Genomic DNA, 15,669 nt, shown 5'->3' on the forward strand with positions numbered 1-15,669 from the left:
GTAACAAAGTACTCGTACGGTATTGTACTATTTTTGTGTGGTTTGGTACCGTAACGAAGTACTCGTACGGTATTGCACCATTTTGCTGTCGTTGGTACCGTACGGATGTACTCGTACGGTATTGCACCGTTTTGGTGTGGTTTGGTACCGTAACGAAGTACTCGTACGGTATTGTACCGTTTTGGTGTGGTTTGGTACCGTATGGATGTACTCGTACGGTATTGAACCGTTTTTGTGTGGTTTGGTACCGTGACGAAGTACTTGTACGGTTTGGCACCGTTTTAGTGTGGGTTGGTACCGTATTGATGTACTCGTACGGTTTTGCACCATTTTGGTGTGGTTTGGTACCTCATGGATGTACTCGTTCGGTAATGCACAGTTTTGGAGTGGTTTGGTACCGTATGGATGTACTCGTACGGTTTTGCACCGTTTTGGTGTGGTTTGGTACCTTATGGATATACTCGTACGGTATTGCACCGTTTTGGTGTGGTTTGGTACCGTAACGAAGTACTCTTACGGCATTGTACTGTTTTGGTGTGGTTTGGTACCGTAACGAAGTACTCGTACGGTATTGCACCGTTTTGGTGTGGTTTGGTACCGTAACGAAGTACTCGTAAGGTATTGTACCGTTTTGGTGTGGTTTGCTACCGTAACGAAGTACTCGTACAGTATTGCACCGTTTTGGTGTGGTTTGGTACCGTATGGATGTACTCGTACGGTTTTGCACCGTTTTGGTGTGGTTTGGTACCTTATGGATATACTCGTACGGTATTGCACCGTTTTGGTGTGGTTTGGTACCGTAACGAAGTACTCTTACGGCATTGTACTGTTTTGGTGTGGTTTTGTACCGTAACGAAGTACTCGTACGGTATTGCACCGTTTTGGTGTGGTTTGGTACCGTAACGAAGTACTCGTACGGTATTGTACCGTTTTGGTGTGGTTTGGTACCGTATGGATGTACTCGTACGGTATTGAACCGTTTTTGTGTGGTTTGGTACGGTAACGAAGTACTTGTAAGGTTTGGCACCGTTTTGGTGTTGGTACCGTATTGGTGTACTCGTACAGTTTTGCACCATTTTGGTGTGGTTTGGTACCTTATGGATATACTCGTACAGTAATGCACCGTTTTGGTGTGGTTTGGTACCGTATGGATGTACTCGTACGGTTTTGCACCATTTTGGTGTGGTTTGGTACCGTATGGATGTACTCGTACGGTATTGCACCGTTTTGGTGTGGTTTGGTACCGTATGGATGTACTCGTACAGTATTGCACCGTTTTTGTGTGATTTGGTACCGTAACAAAGTACTCGTACGGTATCGTACTATTTTGGTGTGGTTTTGGTACCGTAACGAAGTACTCGTAGGGTATTGCACCATTTTGCTGTGGTTGGTACCGTATGGATGTACTCGTACGGTATTGCACCGTTTTGGTTTGGTTTGGTACCGTAACGAAGTACTCGTACGGTATTGTACTGTTTTGGTGTTGTTTGGTACCGTATGGATGTACTCGTACGGTATTGAACCGTTTTTTTGTGGTTTGGTACCGTAACGAAGTACTTGTACGGTTTGGCACCGTTTTGGTGTGGGTTGGTACCGTATTGATGTACTCGTACGGTTTTGCACCATTTTGGTGTGGTTTGGTACCTTATGGATGTACTCGTACGGTAATGCACCGTTTTGGAGTGGTTTGGTACCGTATGGATGTACTCGTACGGTTTTGCACCGTTTTGGTGTGGTTTGGTAACTTATGGATATACTCGTACGGTATTGCACCGTTTTGGTGTGGTTTGGTACCGTAACGAAGTACTCTTACGGCATTGTACTGTTTTGGTGTGGTTTGGTACCGTAACGAAGTACTCGTACGGTATTGCACCGTTTTGGTGTGGTTTGGTACCGTATGGATATACTCGTACGGTATTGCACCGTTTTGGTGTGGTTTGGTACCGTAACGAAGTACTCGTAAGGTATTGTACCGTTTTGGTGTGGTTTGCTACCGTAACGAAGTACTCGTACAGTATTGCACCGTTTTGGTTTGGTTTGGTACCGTATGGATGTACTCGTACGGTTTTGCACCGTTTTGGTGTGGTTTGGTACCTTATGGATATACTCGTACGGTATTGCACCGTTTTGGTGTGGTTGGGTACCGTAACGAAGTACTCTTACGGCATTGTACTGTTTTGGTGTGGTTTGGTACCGTAACGAAGTACTCGTACGGTATTGCACCGTTTTGGTGTGGTTTGGTACCGTATGGATATACTCGTACGGTATTGCACCGTTTTGGTGTGGTTTGGTACCGTAACGAAGTACTCGTAAGGTATTGTACCGTTTTGGTGTGGTTTGCTACCGTAACGAAGTACTCGTACAGTATTGCACCGTTTTGGTGTAGTTTGGTACCGTATGGATGTACTCGTACGGTATTGCACCGTTTTGGTGTGGTTTGGTACCGTATGGATGTACTCGTACGGTATTGCACTGTTTTGGTGTGGTTTGGTACCGTAACGAAGTACTCGTAAGGTATTGTACCGTTTTGGTGTGGTTTGCTACCGTAACGAAGTACTCGTACAGTATTGCACCGTTTTGGTGTGGTTTGGTACCGTATGGATGTACTCGTACGGTATTGCACCGTTTTGGTGTGGTTTGGTACCGTATGGATGTACTCGTACGGTTTTGCACCATTTTTGTGTGGTTTTGTACCTTATGGATGTACTCGTACGGTATTGCACCGTTTTTGTGTGGTTTGGTACCGTATGGATGTACTCGAACAGTATTGCACCGTTTTGGTGTGATTTGGTACCGTAACAAAGTACTCGTACGGTATTGTACTGTTTTTGTGTGGTTTGGTACCGTAACGAAGTACTCGTACGGTATTGCACCGTTTTGGTGTGGTTTGGTACCGTATGGATGTACTCGTACGGTATTGCACCCTTTTGGTGTGGTTTGGTACCGTAACGAAGTACTCGTAAGGTATTGTACCGTTTTGGTGTGGTTTGCTACCGTAACGAATTACTCGTACAGTATTGCACCGTTTTGGTGTGGTTTGGTACCGTATGGATGTACTCGTACGGTTTTGCACCATTTTGGTGTGGTTCTGTACCTTATGGATGTACTCGTACGGTATTGCACTGTTTTTGTGTGGTTTGGTACCGTATGGATGTACTCGAACAGTATTGCACCGTTTTGGTGTGATTTGGTACCGTAACAAAGTACTCGTACGGTATTGTACTGTTTTGGTGAGGTTTGGTACCGTAACGAAGTACTCGTACGGTATTGCACCATTTTGCTGTGGTTGGTACCGTATGGATGTACTCGTACGGTGTTGCACCGTTTTGGTGTGGTTTCGTACCGTAACGAAGTACTCGTACGGTATTGTACTGTTTTGGTGTGGTTTGGTACCATATGGATGTACTCGTACGGTATTGAACCGTTTTTTTGTGGTTTGGTACCGTAACGTAGTACTTGTACGGTTTGGCACCGTTTTGGTGTGGGTTGGTACCGTATTGATGTACTCGTACGGTTTTGCACCGTTTTGGTGTGGTTTGGTACCGTATGGATGCACTCGTACGGTATTGCACCGTTTTGGTGTGGTTTTGTACCGTATGGATGTACTCGTACGGTATTGCACCGTTTTGGTGTGGTTTGGTACCGTATGGATGTACTCGTACGGTATTGCACCGTTTTTGTGTGGTTTGGTACCGTATGGATGTACTCGAACAGTATTGCACCGTTTTGGTGTGATTTGGTACCGTAACAAAGTACTCGTACGGTATTGTACTGTTTTGGTGTGGTTTGCTACCGTAACGAAGTACTCGTACAGTATTGCACCGTTTTGGTGTGGTTTGGTACCGTATGGATGTACTCGTACGGTATTGCACCGTTTTGGTGTGGTTTGGTACCGTATGGATGTACTCGTACGGTTTTGCACCATTTTGGTGTGGTTCTGTACCTTATGGATGTACTCGTACGGTATTGCACCGTTTTTGTGTGGTTTGGTACCGTATGGATGTACTCGAACAGTATTGCACCGTTTTGGTGTGATTTGGTACCGTAACAAAGTACTCGTACGGTATTGTACTGTTTTGGTGTGGTTTGGTACCGTAACGAAGTACTCGTACGGTATTGCACCGTTTTGGTGTGGTTTGGTACTGTATGGATGTACTCGTACGGTATTGCACCCTTTTGGTGTGGTTTGGTACCGTAACGAAGTACTCGTAAGGTATTGTACCGTTTTGGTGTGGTTTGTTACCGTAACGAAGTACTCGTACAGTATTGCACCGTTTTGGTGTGGTTTGGTACCGTATGGATGTACTCGTACGGTTTTGCACCGTTTTGGTGTGGTTTGGTACCTTATGGATATACTCGTACGGTATTGCACCGTTTTGGTGTGGTTTGGTACCGTATGGATGTACTCGTACGGTTTTGCACCGTTTTGGTGTGGTTTGGTACCTTATGGATATACTCGTACGGTATTGCACCGTTTTGGTGTGGTTTGGTACCGTAACGAAATACTCTTACGGCATTGTACTGTTTTGGTGTGGTTTGGTACCGTAACGAAGTACTCGTACGGTATTGCACCGTTTTGGTGTGGTTTGGTACCGTATGGATGTACTCGTACGGTATTGCACCCTTTTGGTGTGGTTTGGTACCGTAACGAAGTACTCGTAAGGTATTGTACCGTTTTGGTGTGGTTTGCTACCGTAACGAATTACTCGTACAGTATTGCACCGTTTTGGTGTGGTTTGGTACCGTAATGATGTACTCGTACGGTTTTGCACCATTTTGGTGTGGTTCTGTACCTTATGGATGTACTCGTACGGTATTGCACTGTTTTTGTGTGGTTTGGTACCGTATGGATGTACTCGAACAGTATTGCACCGTTTTGGTGTGATTTGGTACCGTAACAAAGTACTCGTACGGTATTGTACTGTTTTGGTGTGGTTTGGTACCGTAACGAAGTACTCGTACGGTATTGCACCATTTTGCTGTGGTGGGTACCGTATGGATGTACTCGTACGGTATTGCACCGTTTTGGTGTGGTTTGGTACCGTAACGAAGTACTCGTACGGTATTGTACTGTTTTGGTGTGGTTTGGTACCGTATGGATGTACTCGTACGGTATTGAACCGTTTTTTTGTGGTTTGGTACCGTAACGAAGTACTTGTACGGTTTGGCACCGTTTTGGTGTGGGTTGGTACCGTATTGATTTACTCGTACGGTTTTGCACCATTTTGGTGTGGTTTGGTACCTTATGGATGTACTCGTACGGTAATGCACCGTTTTGGAGTGGTTTGGTACCGTATGGATGTACTCGTACGGTTTTGCACCGTTTTGGTGTGGTTTGGTACCTTATGGATATACTCGTACGGTATTGCACCGTTTTGGTGTGGTTTGGTACCGTAACGAAATACTCTTACGGCATTGTACTGTTTTGGTGTGGTTTGGTACCGTAACGAAGTACTCGTACGGTATTGCACTATTTTGGTGTGGTTTGGTACCGTATGGATATACTCGTACGGTATTGCACCGTTTTGGTGTGGTTTGGTACCGTAACGAAGTACTCGTAAGGTATTGTACCGTTTTGGTGTGGTTTGTTACCGTAACGAAGTACTCGTACAGTATTGCACCGTTTTGGTGTGGTTTGGTACCGTATGGATGTACTCGTACGGTTTTGCACCGTTTTGGTGTGGTTTGGTACCTTATGGATATACTCGTACGGTATTGCACCGTTTTGGTGTGGTTTGGTACCGTAACGAAGTACTCTTACGGCATTGTACTGTTTTGGTGTGGTTTGGTACCGTAACGAAGTACTCGTACGGTATTGCACCGTTTTGGTGTGGTTTGGTACCGTATGGATATACTCGTACGGTATTGCACCGTTTTGGTGTGGTTTGGTACCGTAACGAAGTACTCGTAAGGTATTGTACCGTTTTGGTGTGGTTTGCTACCGTAACGAAGTACTCGTACAGTATTGCACCGTTTTGGTGTGGTTTGGTACCGTATGGATGTACTCGTACGGTATTGCACCGTTTTGGTGTGGTTTGGTACCGTATGGATGTACTCGTACGGTATTGCACTGTTTTGGTGTGGTTTGGTACCGTAACGAAGTACTCGTAAGGTATTGTACCGTTTTGGTGTGGTTTGCTACCGTAACGAAGTACTCGTACAGTATTGCACCGTTTTGGTGTGGTTTGGTACCGTATGGATGTACTCGTACGGTATTGCACCGTTTTGGTGTGGTTTGGTACCGTATGGATGTACTCGTACGGTTTTGCACCATTTTGGTGTGGTTCTGTACCTTATGGATGTACTCGTACGGTATTGCACCGTTTTTGTGTGGTTTGGTACCGTATGGATGTACTCGAACAGTATTGCACCGTTTTGGTGTGATTTGGTACCGTAACAAAGTACTCGTACGGTATTGTACTGTTTTGGTGTGGTTTGGTACCGTAACGAAGTACTCGTACGGTGTTGCACCGTTTTGGTGTGGTTTGGTACTGTATGGATGTACTCGTACGGTATTGCACCCTTTTGGTGTGGTTTGGTACCGTAACGAAGTACTCGTAAGGTATTGTACCGTTTTGGTGTGGTTTGCTACCGTAACGAATTACTCGTACAGTATTGCACCGTTTTGGTGTGGTTTGGTACCGTATGGATGTACTCGTACGGTTTTGCACCATTTTGGTGTGGTTCTGTACCTTATGGATGTACTCGTACGGTATTGCACTCTTTTTGTGTGGTTTGGTACCGTATGGATGTACTAGAACAGTATTGCACCGTTTTGGTGTGATTTGGTACCGTAACAAAGTAATCGTACGGTATTGTACTGTTTTGGTGTGGTTTGGTACCGTAACGAAGTACTCGTACGGTATTGCACCATTTTGCTGTGGTTGGTACCGTATGGATGTACTCGTACGGTATTGCACCGTTTTGGTGTGGTTTGGTACCGTAACGAAGTACTCGTACGGTATTGTACCGTTTTGGTGTGGTTTGGTACCGTATGGATGTACTCGTACGGTATTGAACCGTTTTTGTGTGGTTTGGTACCGTAACGAAGTACTTGTACGGTTTGGCACCGTTTTGGTGTGGGTTGGTACCGTATTGATGTACTCGTACGGTTTTGCACCACTTTGGTGTGGTTTGGTACCTAATGGATGTACTCGTACGGTAATGCACCGTTTTGGTGTGGTTTGGTACCGTATGGATGTACTCGTACGGTTTTGCACCGTTTTGGTGTGGTTTGGTACCGTATGGATGTACTCGTACGGTATTGCACCGTTTTGGTGTGGTTTGGTACCGCATGGATGTACTCGTACGGTATTGCACCGTTTTTGTGTGGTTTGGTACCGTAACGAAGTACTCGTACGGTATTGTACCATTTTGGTGTGGTTTGGTACCGTAAAGAAGTACTCGTACAGTATTGCACCGTTTTGGTGTGGTTTGGTACCGTATGGATGTACTCGTATGGTATTGCACCGTTTTGGTGTGGTTTGGTACCGTCTGGATGTACTCGTACGGTTTGGCACCGTTTTGGAGTGGTTTGGTACCCGTATGGATGTACTCGTACGGTATTGTACCGTTTTTGTGTGGTTTGGTACCATAACGAAGTACTTGTACGGTTATGCACCGTTTTGGTGTGGTTTGGTACCGTATGGATGTACTAGTACGGTATTGCACCGTTTTGGTGTGGTTTGGTACCGTATGGATGTACTCGTACGGTTTTGCACCATTTTGGTGTGGTTCTGTACCTTATGGATGTACTCGTACGGTATTGCACTCTTTTTGTGTGGTTTGGTACCGTATGGATGTACTCGAACAGTATTGCACCGTTTTGGTGTGATTTGGTACCGTAACAAAGTACTCGTACGGTATTGTACTGTTTTGGTGTGGTTTGGTACCGTAACGAAGTACTCGTACGGTATTGCACCATTTTGCTGTGGTTGGTACCGTATGGATGTACTCGTACGGTATTGCACCGTTTTGGTGTGGTTTGGTACCGTAACGAAGTACTCGTACGGTATTGTACCGTTTTGGTGTGGTTTGGTACCGTAACGAAGTACTCGTACGGTATTGCACCGTTTTGGTGTGGTTTGGTACCGTATGGATGTACTCGTACGGTATTGCACCGTTTTGATGTGGTTTGGTACCGCATGGATGTACTCGTACGGTATTGCACCGTTTTTGTGTGGTTTGGTACCGTAACGAAGTACTCGTACGGTATTGTACCATTTTGGTGTGGTTTGGTACCGTAAAGAAGTACTCGTACAGTATTGCACCGTTTTGGTGTGGTTTGGTACCGTATGGATGTACTCGTATGGTATTGCACCGTTTTGGTGTGGTTTGGTACCGTCTGGATGTACTCGTACGGTTTGGCACCGTTTTGGAGTGGTTTGGTACCGTATGGATGTACTCGTACGGTATTGTACCATTTTTGTGTGGTTTGGTACCGTAACGAAGTACTTGTACGGTTATGCACCGTTTTGGTGTGGTTTGGTACCGTATGGATGTACTCGTACGGTATTGCACCGTTTTGGTGTGGTTTGGTACCGTATGGATGTACTCGTACGTTATTGCACCGTTTTGGTGTGGTTTGGTACCGTATGGATGCACTCGTACGGTTTTGCACCATTTTGGTGTGGTTTGGTACCTTATGGATGTACTCGGACGCTATTGCACCGTTTTGGTGTGGTTTGGTACCGTAACGAATTACTCGTACGGCATTGTACTGTTTTGGTGTGGTTTGGTACCGTAACGAAGTACTCGTACGGTATTGCACCATTTTACTGTGGTTGGTACCGTATGGATGTACTCGTACGATATTGCATCGTTTTGGTGTGGTTTGGTACCGTAACGAAGTACTCGTACGGTATTGTACCTTTTGGTGTGCTTTGGTACCGTAATGAAGTACTCGTACGGTATTGCACCGTTTTGGTGTGGTTTGGTACCGTATGGATATACTCGTACGGTATTGCACCGTTTTGGTGTGGTTTGGTACCGTAACGAAGTACTCGTAAGGTATTGTACCGTTTTGGTATCGTTTGGTACCGTAACGAAGTACTCGTACGGTATTGCACCGTTTTGGTGTGGTTTGGTACCGTATGGATGTACTCGTACGGTATTGCGCCGTTTTGGTGTGGTTTGGTACCGTATGGATGTACTCGTACGGTTTTGCACCATTTTCGTGTGGTTTGGTACCTTATGGATGTACTCGTACGGTATTGCACCGTTTTTGTGTGGTTTGGTACCGTATGGATGTACTCGTACAGTATTGCACCGTTTTGGTGTAATTTGGTATTGTAACAAAGTACTCGTACGGTATTGTACTGTATTGGTGTGGTTTGGTACCGTAACGAAGTACTCGTACGGTATTGCACCATTTTGTTGTGGTTGGTACTGTATGGATGTATTCGTACGGTATTGCACCGTTTTGGTGTGGTTTGGTACCGTAACGAATTACTCGTACGGCATTGTACTGTTTTGGTGTGGTTTGGTACCGTAACGAAGTACTCGTACGGTATTGCACCATTTTACTGTGGTTGGTACCGTATGGATGTACTCGTACGATATTGCATCGTTTTGGTGTGGTTTGGTACCGTAACGAAGTACTCGTACGGTATTGTACCTTTTGGTGTGCTTTGGTACCGTAATGAAGTACTCGTACGGTATTGCACCGTTTTGGTGTGGTTTGGTACCGTATGGATATATTCGTACGGTATTGCACCGTTTTGGTGTGGTTTGGTACCGTAACGAAGTACTCGTAAGGTATTGTACCGTTTTGGTATCGTTTGGTACCGTAACGAAGTACTCGTACGGTATTGCACCGTTTTTGTGTGGTTTGGTACCGTATGGATGTACTCGTACGGTATTGCGCCGTTTTGGTGTGGTTTGGTACCGTATGGATGTACTCGTACTGTTTTGCACCATTTTCGTGTGGTTTGGTACCTTATGGATGTACTCGTACGGTATTGCACCGTTTTTGTGTGGTTTGGTACCGTATGGATGTACTCGTACAGTATTGCACCGTTTTGGTGTAATTTGGTATTGTAACAAAGTACTCGTACGGTATTGTACTGTATAGGTGTGGTTTGGTACCGTAACGAAGTACTCGTACGGTATTGCACCATTTTGTTGTGGTTGGTACTGTATGGATGTATTCGTACGGTATTGCACCGTTTTGGTGTGGTTTGGTACCGTAACGAAGTACTCGTACGGTATTGTACCGTTTTGGTGTGGTTTGGTACCGTATGGATGTACTCGTACGGTATTGAACCGTTTTTGTGTGGTTTGGTACCGTAACAAAGTACTTGTACGGTTTGGCACCGTTTTGGTGTGGGTTGGTACCGTATTGATATACTCATACGGTTTTGCACCATTTTGGTGTGGTTTGGTACCTTATGGATGTACTCGTACGGTAATGCACCGTTTTGGTGTTGTTTGGTACCGTATGGATGTACTCGTACGGTTTTGCACCGTTTTGGTGTGGTTCGGTACCTTATGGATGTACTCGTACGGTATTGCACCGTTTTGGTGTGGTTTGGTACCTTATGGATGTACTCGTACGGTATTGCACCGTTTTTGTGTTGTTTGGTACCGTATGGATGTACTCATACAGTATTGCACCGTTTTGGTGTGATTTGGTACCGTAACAAAGTACTCGTACGGTATTGTACAGTTTTGGTGTGGTTTGGTACCGTAACGAAGTACTCGTACGGTATTGCACCGTTTAGGTGTGGTTTGGTACCGTATGGATGTACTCGTACGGTATTGTACCATTTTGGTGTGGTTTGGTACCGTAACGAAGTACTCGTACGGAATTGCACCGTTTTCGTGTGGTTTGGTACCGTATGGATGTACTCGTACGATATTGTACCGTTTTGGTGAGGTTTGGTACCGTAACGAAGTACTCGTACAGTATTGCACCGTTTTGGTGTGGTTTGGTACCGTATGGATGCACTCGTACGGTATTGCACCGTTTTGGTGTGGTTTGGTACCGTATGGATGTAGTCGTACGGTATTGCACCGTTTTGGTGTGGTTTGGTACCGTATGGATGTACTCGTACGGTATTGCACCGTTTTGGTGTGGTTTGGTACCTCATGGATGTACTCGTACGGTATTGCACCGTTTTGGTGTGGTTCGGTACCTTATGGATGTACTCGTATGGTATTGCACCGTTTTGGTGTGGTTTGGTACCGTATGGATGTACTCGTACGGTATTGCACCGTTTTGCTGTGGTTTGGTACCGTATGGATGTACTTGTACGGTATTGTACCGTTTTGGTGTGGTTTGGTACCGTAACGAAGTACTCGTACGGTATTGCACCGTTTTGGTGTGGTTTGGTACCTAATGGATGTACTCGTACGGTATTGTACCGTTTTGGTGTGGTTTGGTACCGTAACGAAGTACTCGTACAGTATTGCACCGTTTTGGTGTGGTTTGGTACCGTATGGATGTACTCGTACGGTATTGCACCGTTTTGGTGCGGTTTGGTACCTTATGGATGTACTCGTATGGTATTGCACCGTTTTTGTGTTGTTTGGTACCGTATGGATGTACTCATACAGTATTGCACCGTTTTGGTGTGATTTGGTACCGTAACAAAGTACTCGTACGGTATTGTACAGTTTTGGTGTGGTTTGGTACCGTAACGAAGTACTCGTACGGTATTGCACCGTTTAGGTGTGGTTTGGTACCGTATGGATTTACTCGTACGGTATTGTACCATTTTGGTGTGGTTTGGTACCGTAACGAAGTACTCGTACGGAATTGCACCGTTTTGGTGTGGTTTGGTACCGTATGGATGTACTCGTACGGTATTGTACCGTTTTGGTGAGGTTTGGTACCGTAACGAAGTACTTGTACGGTTATGCACCGTTTTGGTGTGGTTTGGTACCGTATGGATGTACTCGTACGGTATTGCACCGTTTTGGTGTGGTTTGGTACCGTATGGATGTACTCGTACGTTATTGCACCGTTTTGGTGTGGTTTGGTACCGTATGGATGCACTCGTACGGTTTTGCACCATTTTGGTGTGGTTTGGTACCTTATGGATGTACTCGGACGCTATTGCACCGTTTTGGTGTGGTTTGGTACCGTAACGAATTACTCGTACGGCATTGTACTGTTTTGGTGTGGTTTGGTACCGTAACGAAGTACTCGTACGGTATTGCACCATTTTACTGTGGTTGGTACCGTATGGATGTACTCGTACGATATTGCATCGTTTTGGTGTGGTTTGGTACCGTAACGAAGTACTCGTACGGTATTGTACCTTTTGGTGTGCTTTGGTACCGTAATGAAGTACTCGTACGGTATTGCACCGTTTTGGTGTGGTTTGGTACCGTATGGATATACTCGTACGGTATTGCACCGTTTTGGTGTGGTTTGGTACCGTAACGAAGTACTCGTAAGGTATTGTACCGTTTTGGTATCGTTTGGTACCGTAACGAAGTACTCGTACGGTATTGCACCGTTTTGGTGTGGTTTGGTACCGTATGGATGTACTCGTACGGTATTGCGCCGTTTTGGTGTGGTTTGGTACCGTATGGATGTACTCGTACGGTTTTGCACCATTTTCGTGTGGTTTGGTACCTTATGGATGTACTCGTACGGTATTGCACCGTTTTGGTGTGGTTTGGTACCTCATGGATGTACTCGTACGGTATTGCACCGTTTTGGTGTGGTTCGGTACCTTATGGATGTACTCGTATGGTATTGCACCGTTTTGGTGTGGTTTGGTACCGTATGGATGTACTCGTACGGTATTGCACCGTTTTGCTGTGGTTTGGTACCGTATGGATGTACTTGTACGGTATTGTACCGTTTTGGTGTGGTTTGGTACCGTAACGAAGTACTCGTACGGTATTGCACCGTTTTGGTGTGGTTTGGTACCTAATGGATGTACTCGTACGGTATTGTACCGTTTTGGTGTGGTTTGGTACCGTAACGAAGTACTCGTACAGTATTGCACCGTTTTGGTGTGGTTTGGTACCGTATGGATGTACTCGTACGGTATTGCACCGTTTTGGTGCGGTTTGGTACCTTATGGATGTACTCGTATGGTATTGCACCGTTTTTGTGTTGTTTGGTACCGTATGGATGTACTCATACAGTATTGCACCGTTTTGGTGTGATTTGGTACCGTAACAAAGTACTCGTACGGTATTGTACAGTTTTGGTGTGGTTTGGTACCGTAACGAAGTACTCGTACGGTATTGCACCGTTTAGGTGTGGTTTGGTACCGTATGGATTTACTCGTACGGTATTGTACCATTTTGGTGTGGTTTGGTACCGTAACGAAGTACTCGTACGGAATTGCACCGTTTTGGTGTGGTTTGGTACCGTATGGATGTACTCGTACGGTATTGTACCGTTTTGGTGAGGTTTGGTACCGTAACGAAGTACTTGTACGGTTATGCACCGTTTTGGTGTGGTTTGGTACCGTATGGATGTACTCGTACGGTATTGCACCGTTTTGGTGTGGTTTGGTACCGTATGGATGTACTCGTACGTTATTGCACCGTTTTGGTGTGGTTTGGTACCGTATGGATGCACTCGTACGGTTTTGCACCATTTTGGTGTGGTTTGGTACCTTATGGATGTACTCGGACGCTATTGCACCGTTTTGGTGTGGTTTGGTACCGTAACGAATTACTCGTACGGCATTGTACTGTTTTGGTGTGGTTTGGTACCGTAACGAAGTACTCGTACGGTATTGCACCATTTTACTGTGGTTGGTACCGTATGGATGTACTCGTACGATATTGCATCGTTTTGGTGTGGTTTGGTACCGTAACGAAGTACTCGTACGGTATTGTACCTTTTGGTGTGCTTTGGTACCGTAATGAAGTACTCGTACGGTATTGCACCGTTTTGGTGTGGTTTGGTACCGTATGGATATAATCGTACGGTATTGCACCGTTTTGGTGTGGTTTGGTACCGTAACGAAGTACTCGTAAGGTATTGTACCGTTTTGGTATCGTTTGGTACCGTAACGAAGTACTCGTACGGTATTGCACCGTTTTGGTGTGGTTTGGTACCGTATGGATGTACTCGTACGGTATTGCGCCGTTTTGGTGTGGTTTGGTACCGTATGGATGTACTCGTACGGTTTTGCACCATTTTCGTGTGGTTTGGTACCTTATGGATGTACTCGTACGGTATTGCACCGTTTTTGTGTGGTTTGGTACCGTATGGATGTACTCGTACAGTATTGCACCGTTTTGGTGTAATTTGGTATTGTAACAAAGTACTCGTACGGTATTGTACTGTATTGGTGTGGTTTGGTACCGTAACGAAGTACTCGTACGGTATTGCACCATTTTGTTGTGGTTGGTACTGTATGGATGTATTCGTACGGTATTGCACCGTTTTGGTGTGGTTTGGTACCGTAACGAATTACTCGTACGGCATTGTACTGTTTTGGTGTGGTTTGGTACCGTAACGAAGTACTCGTACGGTATTGCACCATTTTACTGTGGTTGGTACCGTATGGATGTACTCGTACGATATTGCATCGTTTTGGTGTGGTTTGGTACCGTAACGAAGTACTCGTACGGTATTGTACCTTTTGGTGTGCTTTGGTACCGTAATGAAGTACTCGTACGGTATTGCACCGTTTTGGTGTGGTTTGGTACCGTATGGATATATTCGTACGGTATTGCACCGTTTTGGTGTGGTTTGGTACCGTAACGAAGTACTCGTAAGGTATTGTACCGTTTTGGTATCGTTTGGTACCGTAACGAAGTACTCGTACGGTATTGCACCGTTTTTGTGTGGTTTGGTACCGTATGGATGTACTCGTACGGTATTGCGCCGTTTTGGTGTGGTTTGGTACCGTATGGATGTACTCGTACGGTTTTGCACCATTTTCGTGTGGTTTGGTACCTTATGGATGTACTCGTACGGTATTGCACCGTTTTTGTGTGGTTTGGTACCGTATGGATGTACTCGTACAGTATTGCACCGTTTTGGTGTAATTTGGTATTGTAACAAAGTACTCGTACGGTATTGTACTGTATAGGTGTGGTTTGGTACCGTAACGAAGTACTCGTACGGTATTGCACCATTTTGTTGTGGTTGGTACTGTATGGATGTATTCGTACGGTATTGCACCGTTTTGGTGTGGTTTGGTACCGTAACGAAGTACTCGTACGGTATTGTACCGTTTTGGTGTGGTTTGGTACCGTATGGATGTACTCGTATGGTATTGAACCGTTTTTGTGTGGTTTGGTACCGTAACAAAGTACTTGTACGGTTTGGCACCGTTTTGGTGTGGGTTGGTACCGTATTGATATACTCATACGGTTTTGCACCATTTTGGTGTGGTTTGGTACCTTATGGATGTACTCGTACGGTAATGCACCGTTTTGGTGTTGTTTGGTACCGTATGGATGTACTCGTACGGTTTTGCACCGTTTTGGTGTGGTTCGGTACCTTATGGATGTACTCGTACGGTATTGCACCGTTTTGGTGTGGTTTGGTACCTTATGGATGTACTCGTACGGTATTGCACCGTTTTTGTGTTGTTTGGTACCGTATGGATGTACTCATACAGTATTGCACCGTTTTGGTGTGATTTGGTACCGTAACAAAGTACTCGTACGGTATTGTACAGTTTTGGTGTGGTTTGGTACCGTAACGAAGTACTCGTACGGTATTGCACCGTTTAGGTGTGG

This window comes from Rhododendron vialii, chromosome 6a (genome assembly GCF_030253575.1).
Source record: "Rhododendron vialii isolate Sample 1 chromosome 6a, ASM3025357v1".
NCBI classification, from domain to species: Eukaryota; Viridiplantae; Streptophyta; class Magnoliopsida; order Ericales; family Ericaceae; genus Rhododendron; species Rhododendron vialii.